This window comes from Mus caroli, unplaced genomic scaffold, assembly GCF_900094665.2.
Source record: "Mus caroli unplaced genomic scaffold, CAROLI_EIJ_v1.1 scaffold_11628_1, whole genome shotgun sequence".
NCBI lineage: Eukaryota > Metazoa > Chordata > Mammalia > Rodentia > Muridae > Mus > Mus caroli.
Genome location: NW_018388728.1, coordinates 14,511 through 23,841, shown reverse-complemented (window position 1 = coordinate 23,841; position 9,331 = coordinate 14,511). Strand labels below are relative to the sequence as shown.

The 9,331-nt window shown below is 40.3% G+C and overlaps 1 long non-coding RNA gene across 1 annotated transcript; it reads right to left on the bottom strand.

Moving 5' to 3' along the window:
* Positions 1–1,885: 1,885 nt before the first annotated feature.
* LOC110287761 lies at positions 1,886–8,946 on the bottom strand. Its single transcript, XR_002377247.2, has 3 exons — positions 8,855–8,946; positions 3,321–3,383; positions 1,886–2,104 (listed from the first exon to the last, which is right to left on the bottom strand). It is a non-coding gene; the product is annotated as an uncharacterized LOC110287761 (long non-coding RNA).
* Positions 8,947–9,331: the final 385 nt, after the last annotated feature.

Here is a 9,331-nt window from a genome sequence, read left to right as displayed (position 1 = left end):
TTACATTATAAAGGACTACATTTAAATTATGATTGCACCCTAAATAATAAGAGTTAAGCACACCAACATTATAGTACAACAACTCAACTAGAAAGAAACATATCTTAACTGCAAATAAATTTAAGTCTACCTATTAGTAGAAACACCATGAGTCCTGGATGGAAACACACAGCTTCCACATTACTAAAATAACTTTGGGACACCCATATTAATGGAAACAATGAAAGTCAAAAAAACCAACATAACTGTTTGAAAAAGATCCCACAAAGCTGTTCTGCACGCTACGATCATGATCAATAGTTTTTCAGTTTTATTCTGGATCTCTACATGTTGCAGGCTTGAGGAGGGCTTTTATTATTTGTAAAACTTGGGAATATTAAATTAATGGGAAATTTCTTAAGAATCATTTATTCCATATTCTAAGTGTACTGTTGTTAAGGTTTCCCAAAAATTTCCTAGGCATACTACCTATCCTGATTTTAGGAAGATATTCTTATCTGCATCTACTTGAAAGTTCCCTTTCATTGAGGAGTTTATGACACACATAAAGTTGTCATAAATCTCCTTATGATGATCTAGTTTCAAGATATGCTTGGAAGATATGCCTTTGGGTTTACAAAGGAAGAAAATAATCAGAACAAAGTAAAGTTTGAAAAATTCAACAAGATTGCAAGGACTAGAGAAGCTAGCCCACTATCAAATTACAAGCCTATCTTTATAATGCATTCTGCCAGTTATATGACATATAAGATAAGGGGATCACAAATGACATACCTCTCCAGCAAACAAACAAAATTAAAATGGCTGGCATTAATTCTCCCTTACACAGGGCTTATACTGATGAAAAAAGAATGGGCTATAAGAATGATTAAACAAATCCTTAATATATCAGTACCTCTCTTTCTTGCAGAAGTTGCCTTGCATTGGGTCACTCTGATGTTTATTGTCCATGAATCAACAGAAGAGCAAAATTATACAAATAAGGATATTATATAAAAAATAAAGATTGTATTATGCAAAAAATTGAAAAACAATGAAAGCACCTTTGGCCTGAGGGTTTTTCTTTGTCTCAATCACAATTGGCACTTTGGCCATTAAAACTTGATAATTAAACACTTGTTACATGGCAAGCTTCGCATCCTAGCTTGATTTTAGGTCTATCTACTGATCTTGAAACCTCAAAATCTGTAAGACTGAGAATGGGCTTTCATTCCTTGAGAAAACATGACTCTAGATTTGTTTTATTTTTTTTAAGAACTCCCAGAGTTCTTTACCCCATTTCTCTTCCCACTCATCTCTGAGATGGTGCTTCCCTGCCACAGACATCCCTCTTCCATGGGTCATAAACTCTTTACAAAATTAGGCTCCTTCTCTTTCACTAAGGCCAGACAAGGCAGTCCTCTGCTACATATGTGCCTATAGGCCCATGTCTTCAAGCAAAAATTGTATAAGTAATCGTTTAAGGGTTTGGTGCCTGTCCGTTGAAAGAATTCCAAGTTGTGCAGGTCCCTGGTCAATATTTTCTTCAGTCTCAGCACCAAATTTTTCTCTGCCTAGGTTTGGGCTGTCATGCTTTGGCTAAATATTTCTCTATATTTTTAAAGGTTGGTATATATGTTTGTTGAGAGGAAACAAGTGTAAAAGATAATTCTGAACTATAATGTCTTATGATTAAACTTATAACTCCAGATATGTTTTAGAAGAAAAAAATGAGTGAGCTGCTGGACGGAAATGTTTCATGCCATCCAGTGGCTTGCGAGGAATGGGTATGGCTGAGATGGCAGACTCGAGCTGAAAGAAAAGGAACTAGATGGATGAGAGAAAGAATGGAGCTAAGACAAATCAGATTTTGATCAAAGCTCAATTTTACTATTTGGTGCACCGAGTTATGAAGGAGGGGGAAGGGGCCCATTCCCGCCAAAACATCCTGGAGTTTAGTTTCAGGTGACCAGGTGTTTGGCTCCAGAACAGCAAGGCAGCAGGCTGCAGCAGTGGGAGTGGCAGAACAATAGGGCAGCAGGCTCCACCATGATGCTCTTTTACTGCTAACAGTGAAGCCTGAGCAAACAGGTTTCAAGGCGGTGGGGGTGGTTACAGCTCCTCCCTGTTGTTAATATAAAAAAAGAAAAGGCTGGCCTGAGGCATAGAATTTATTTATGCTCAATAGTTTTGCCTGAATTCTTAGGGCCTAATGAAGAAACCTGTCTCAGTGGGATTTCCTATCTGTTCTTATGGTAAACCATATCTGGATAAGACTGTTCTTTCTGTCCTAGTAAACATCTAGCAGTCTAGCCCTGAGCTGTTGGCTCTGTCTTTTATTATGCTAATTAGTTACTGAATAGGTAACTTCCTAGCTGAATACCAAGTAGTCAGCTACGTGGTCTTTCTAGGGCATTGGAACACTGGTGATAACTAATTGTACAATTTTGAAAGACACTTTATTAAGATAACACTGAAGGAGAGTATGTGGATTCTCCTCCACAGCCTTGGATGACAGGCAGGGAACAGAGAGGAGGGGGTGATGACCTGCTCCATAATACAAAGCCAATTGGCTTGTTAGGGTGGGAGGCTGTGAAGGGCTTGCCCTTCTCACCATACGGTCTCTAACCTCTCTCCCCCCTATTAATTAAGCTTAATAAGGCCACGCTTAACTGAGGTGATCAAATGATTTTCTCATCCTTGCATGAGTGGGCTTTTACCATGGCTGGGGGATATTGACCAGATTTCTCCCGTGGGTGCTGTCACGACCCACAATCATGGCCCTTGGTATGTTTTGGAGAGGGAAGGCAGAGACTTAGAATGATATTCTTGGTTGTAACTGGAACTAGATACCAACCTCTATCCAAACCGGGTTTATCTCACAGGGAACTCAGAAATGGTCAAGTTGGACCTTCCCCTGCAGTATAATTTCTGCACCCAAGCTGATGCCCATACTGTATTACTATGATTACAAATCAGTATGCACAATTCTGAGTACTGTGCAGCTCCTAAAGGAGAATTGTCAACCTCAGATTCAGCAAGATCTCAACAAGAATTATGTCACTAGTAACACCACAGTCTGTGGCTGTAGGCTATATTAGGAGCTGGAGGTCACCCTCCTCATCTCTGTTATTTTTACAGGGGACCTTGCAATAGCAGCAAGGGTGGAAAACCAGAGACCAGCTAAGGGACTAAGCCTGTCTATCAGAATAAAAACCAATTTCTTCTAATATTTGAAATTTCCACCTTTCTAGCCCTAGTAGCAAACCTTAATCACAAATCAGACCAAAAGCCACAACACATGTTAGAATGTCTTTAGAATGAAAATAGTAGCTGCTTACTGCACACTCTTGGGGGGTGGGGATGCATGCCCACTGCAGTCTGGCTGGAAAGTGTTGATTGACCTGCTTGAAAAAATGAGATACAGACAATGAGAAGGTAACAATACAAAGCTTCTTTTGAGGAAGTCCAGGTACTTTATTCACTTGCAAATTATCAAGTCTAGGCTCCTTCTCTGGCCTCCTTGTGGGGTAGCTGGCTCTAAGAGTTGCAAGAAAACAGCTTTTTTTTGGGAGCCTCTGTTCCCAGCTGATTTCTAGGCAAAGGAGGAATTTTAGCACTAAGAGTGATACTTACAGTAAGATTTAGGATCTGTGTTCAGCTGACGAATTAATCTCTCAGCTAGCCATCAGGCTCCATCTTCTCATGAAAAATCACAGACCGAGCCCCTTCACCAGATTAGAACCAGATTTGGACCCTTCCATTCGTTAGTTAGTGGGTCCTTCCATTTTACCAATGCATAAGAATTAGAAGTAACCTGATGCCAGTGGCGATCTGCTGCAGACTGACCTTTAATATCAGTTTGCAAAAAAAATTAGAACAAATAAAGCAAAGGCAAGATGTGCCTTTGGTGATCTTGGGGGATATAACTGCTCCTGTTTTGTCTTAAAAAGCCAATTCTTTAAGGTGCCATAAGCACGTTTAACTATTCCCCTTCCCATGGGGTTATAAGGAATTCCAGTTTTATGTTTGATACCGAATTCTTTACAGAATGAAATAAAATTTTTACTAGAATAGGATGGCCCGTTATCTGTCTTAATAAATTTAGGCAATCCCATGGCATTAAATGCTTGTAGGCAATGATTGATCACATTTTTAGAAGCCTCTCCTGAATGCAGAGAAGCAAAAAGAAATCCTGAACAAGTATCTATACAAACATGTATATATTTTAATTTTCCAAATTCCACATGATGGGTTATATCCATTTGCCAAATATGATTAGTCATAAGACCTCTAAGATTGACTTCTAAATGTGGCACTAGAGATAATGTAATACATTTAGGACATTGTTTTATAATCATTCTCACTTGCTCCTTAGTGATTTTATGTTGGAGCCTTAAGGTATGGCTAGAGAAATGAAACTTTTCATGATCATGTTTGGCCAAAAAAACAGAATCCGAAATTAAGGCTTTTCCTATTAGAGCTCTGTCAATGCAATCATTGCCTTCAGCTAAAGGTCCAGGAAGACCAGAGTGAGATGGTATGTGGCCAATATAAAATGGACTTTTCTGGGAAAGAATGATGTTTTGCAATTCTGAAAATAAGGATCCTGACAGCATATTAAAGTTAAATGTACCACAGGTCTCCAATAAGGGTACTGATTGCACAACATGTAAACTGTCAGTAAAGATATTAAAAGCCTCATGTACAAACTGAAAGACCTTCAGTACTTCTGTTAATTCAGCTAACTGAGCTGAAAGACCAGGAGTCTCTATGATGACTTGTTGATTATTAATAAGTTATCCAGCTCGCCCTTTAGAGGAGCCATCAGTAAAAATCAATAGAGCATTGTATAAAGGCTGTAAGGAAGTTATTTTAGGAAATATCACATCATGTACATTCAAAAATTTTATCAATCTATCTTGGGGGTAGGCTGTCTATAGTTCCATTAAACCCTATTTGTGCAAGCAACCAATCTGTACTATGCTGTTTCAGCTAAGTGTCCTGACTTATGCTGTAAGGCTGAACAATAATATCTGGCTCTTTGTTGAAATAAGTTAATGTCTGCCTTCTTCCAGTTATAATCATCTGAGCCACTGCTTTATGATATGTCAAGATATTATGTATAGGAGAAATCCTCAAATGTATCCACATTATAGGGAATTTCTGCCATAACAGTCCCATAGGCACATGAGTCATATTAAAATTAACAGATGCAATGGCAAGGAGTAATCTATATAAGTGACAAATTGCTCTTCAATAGCTTTTTCCACTAGCTGTAAGGCCAGCAATCTTTCTGAGGTTAGGGATCTAGGGGAAGTAGGATCAGAATTCCCTTTAAGAGTATTAAATAAAGGTTTCAACTTCCCTGTAGTAAGCTTTAAATAGGGGCGAAGCCAATTAATATCACCTAGCAATTTTTGAAAATCATTTAAGGTCCTTAATTTATCTCTACGAATAACAATCTTTTGGGGAAAAACAGCTTGATCAGTGAGTCCAAAATCTAAATAATTATAAAGATCCTGAGTTTGTATCTTTCCAGAAGCTATTTGCAATCCCTTATCAGCTAAGGCTTTTTGTAAGTCTCTATAGCACAAAAGTAAATCCTGGGGGTCTTTTCCCGCCATCAAAACATCATCTGTGAAATGAATGATGTAAATCTTTGGCCATTGTTGTCTCACAGGCTGAATGGCTTATGCCACAAACTTTTGACATAAGGAAGGACTATTACCCATCCCCTGTGGAAGAACTGTCCATTGATATATTTTCATAGGTTCCTTAAAATTACAGAAGGAACACTAAAAGCAAATCTTTCACAATCCTTTTATGCAAAGGGATGGTAAAGTAACAGTCTTTCAGATCTACCACGATTTTATAATATCCCTTAGGAATGGCTACTAGGAAAGGAAGCCCCGGTTGTAAAGTTCTCATAGGTATCATAGTTTTGTGAACTTTTCTTAAACCTTTTAACAGTCTCCATTTACCCGATTTCTTCTTGATAATGAAAATTGGTGTATTCCAAGGAAAATGAGACTCCACCAAATGTCCGTCTTTTAACTGCTCCTGCACTAGCAAAGAAGTGGCTTCAATTTTTTCTTTAGGTAAAGACCACTGATGTACCTACACCGGAATATCATTAAGTCATTGGATTTTTTTACCGCATGGGATGCAGGCAAGATAGTGGCCGCTACTGAAAATACTTTAAACCTCTTGTGTTAGAGTGAGGTTTAGGATCCTCAAAAGTCTTAATTTGCTGTCCCTTCTTTTTTAGTCCATGACCAGTCAGAGGTCCCTGCCTGAATGTCTGCTTAGTCACCATCTCATTAGAACTGTACATTACAATACCCATCTGTGACAACAGATCTCTTCCCCACAGAGTTACAGGCACATTTGACATAACATACGGCTGAACTTTTCCTGATTATCCATCTCCATCTCTCCAGGTTAGCAATTTGGAACTATGTTTTGGGTTACTAGCATATTCAATTCCTTGAAGGTGAGTTAAGGAATCAGTCAAGGGCCAGTTTGAGGGCCAGTCCTGCCCTCTTATAATCGTTACATCGGACCCAGTATCTATTAATCCTTCAAAGCTTTTTCTATCAAATGCCAATTTAAGGTTAGGTCTCTGATTAGTAATAGATTGAACCCAATTTATGCAAGAGGAGTCAAAGCTACTTTGTTCTCTCTCATTTTTAAAGAATCTTTACGGTGACTGACATAAAGGGGTCAAAGTAAGTTAAGCAATTCTCTGATTAGCAGGTACAGTTATAACACCATGAGGAGAAGCAGCTATGATTTTAATTTCTCCCTCATAATCATTATTTATAACACCTGGATAAATCTGCAGGCCTTTTACAATAGAACTGCTTCATCCTAAAAGAAATCCACAGGTTTCTACAGGTAGCTGTCTAAAGACTCTGGTAGGCAGAGTTTGGACTCCCATTTCTGGGGTTAATACTGCGTGGATGGTGGAATAGAGGTCTAGTCTTGTATTTCCTGGGTTTGACCTGACAAGCTCAAAAACTCATCTTGTTAGCTGATCAGCAGATTTATAGCCCCATAAGCTGTTTTCTTTGAGTAAGTCGGGGTCTGGGGCCGACCCCTTCCCTCCTTTCCTGGCACTGGGCAGCTCAGAACGCCTGGCTTATTCTTGTACTCTCTGGCCCAGTGGCGACACTTCCTGCACCAGAGACAAATTCCTGAGGCACGGTCTGCTTGCCCATTCTCAGAACCTTTGTTCTTAGAACAATGACTTTTAAAATGATCCAAACTTCCACATTTAAAACATGCATTATTCTCTCATTTCCATGAGAACATAGCTTGTATGTGGGTCCCCTGCAAAATTGTGCAAGATGGCCTGATGTCTGCGCAAAGACAGACATATCCAGCCAAATCTGTCTGTCCCTTATGTGGTTGAATCGCAGTTCGGCACATTGCATTAGCATTCTCATAAGCCAATTGCATAACGAAAGGACTTCCCATGTCCGACTTTCCAAGGATTCTACTAGCTTAAATCAAAAGCCTGTCCACAAAGTTTTGGTAAGGCTCATCAGAACTCTGCCGAATGCTAGCTAAACTTCTACCACTATCTCCTTTAACCAGCAACAGTCCCCATGCACGGCGCACAGCCGCTGTGATCTGTGTGTACACTGTAACGGGAAAATCAATCTGATTTGTCTCTCCCTTATACGGACCCTCTCCTATAAGCATGTTGCTATCCCAGGCTAAATTACCAGCCTGAGCATTTAAAGCAGTAGCTTTCTTACTGGCGTCTCACCATTCAGAATCCCAAAGCAAAATATCTCCTCCTGACACGGTAGCCTTAAAAAGAGTCTTCCAATCTAGTGGGGTTAAGTGTGACTCCACGACTGTATCCAGTAACGCTTGAGTAAATGGGGCTGAAGTGCCATATTGCACAACAGCCATTTTTAACTCTTTTATCAACTTGAAATCCAAAGTCTGGTAATGTCTGACCCTAGTATCTTGTTGATCAACTGCCTTGACCACAGGAAAGGCTAGTATATCAGACATATTCTGTCCTCTCCCAGGAGCCGGACTCACAGCTCTTTCTAGTGGCACCTGGTGAACTTCAGAACAGTTACTCTTCCCCACTTCCTACATCTTTTTTAGCTCCCGAAGCTCATTAGTCAACTTCTGAAGCCTAATTTCAAACTCTAATTTGCTTAGTCGTGTGTCCCTATGAGTAGCACCTCCCGAGGTGGGGACCATAGGTGGAGAAGGAGACTCGCAAGAAAACCAATTCTCATCAAAATAATGGGCAGCTCCTCTATCTGAGTGATTTCTGATAGAAATTAGTTCATCATCAGAGTTTACACATTTATCAATTTTCTGAGAAGGCCCTCTCCGATAGGCGCTCTTCCTGAGATTCTACAAGCTCTGCCTGGGTACAATTTAATCCCGGAGAGGTAGCATCTTTGATAGTGTCATTTATGAGCACCCAGAGGCCTAAGGTGAAATTATTTGGCTGAATGATTTTCAAGGCCCCACCAACTTTTTCCCATGTTCTGCAATCTACTGTTTCTTCTTCCTTGATTCATGGGTAGCAGCTATCTATCCTATCTTAAATATTTCTTACCAATTGTACTTTAAGCCCTACTCCTCGGGCCTGAAACAGCTCCTGAAAACTACAGACGATCGGCTGATCCATAACTTTAAACCCTACCATCTTCCACCTGAAACAGCTCCTAAAAGCTGGGGACAACTGCCTGATTTCAGTTTCTAGTTTCGCTTAATATGCTGCTGACCAAAGCAGAACCAGCACTGGGTTAGAGCCAATTCAAGCTTAGTTCGTATCCTACTGACCCTCAGCAACACTTTAAAAAATGAAATTTTAAGCTAGCCCTAGCATGTGTACCTGTTTGTTACTCTAGTGTCCAATATGAAGACCATTTGCTTTTCCTGTGGAGCTCTACATGGACAGCATTCTCTCAGCGTCCTTCTGCCATTCTTCAGGTCCCTGTTCTGGCGCCGTCAAGCGGCTCACGAGGAATGTGTACAGCTGAGATGGCAGACTTGAGCTGAAAGAAAAGGAACTAGACAGACAAGAGAAAGAATGGAGCTAAGACAAATCAGATTTTGATCAAAACTCAATTTTACTAATCTGTGCACCTAGTTATGAAGGAGGGGGAAGGGGCCCATTCTCGCCAAATCATCCTAGAGTCCAGTTTCAGCTGACCAGGTGTTTGGCTCCAGAACAGCAAGGCGGCAGGCAGCGGCAGTGGGAGTGGCAGAACGAGAGAGTGGCAGGCTCCACCCCATGCTCTCTTCCTGCTAACAGTGAAACCTGAGCAAACAGGTTTCAGGCTGAGGGTGTGGGGGAGGTTACATGGAA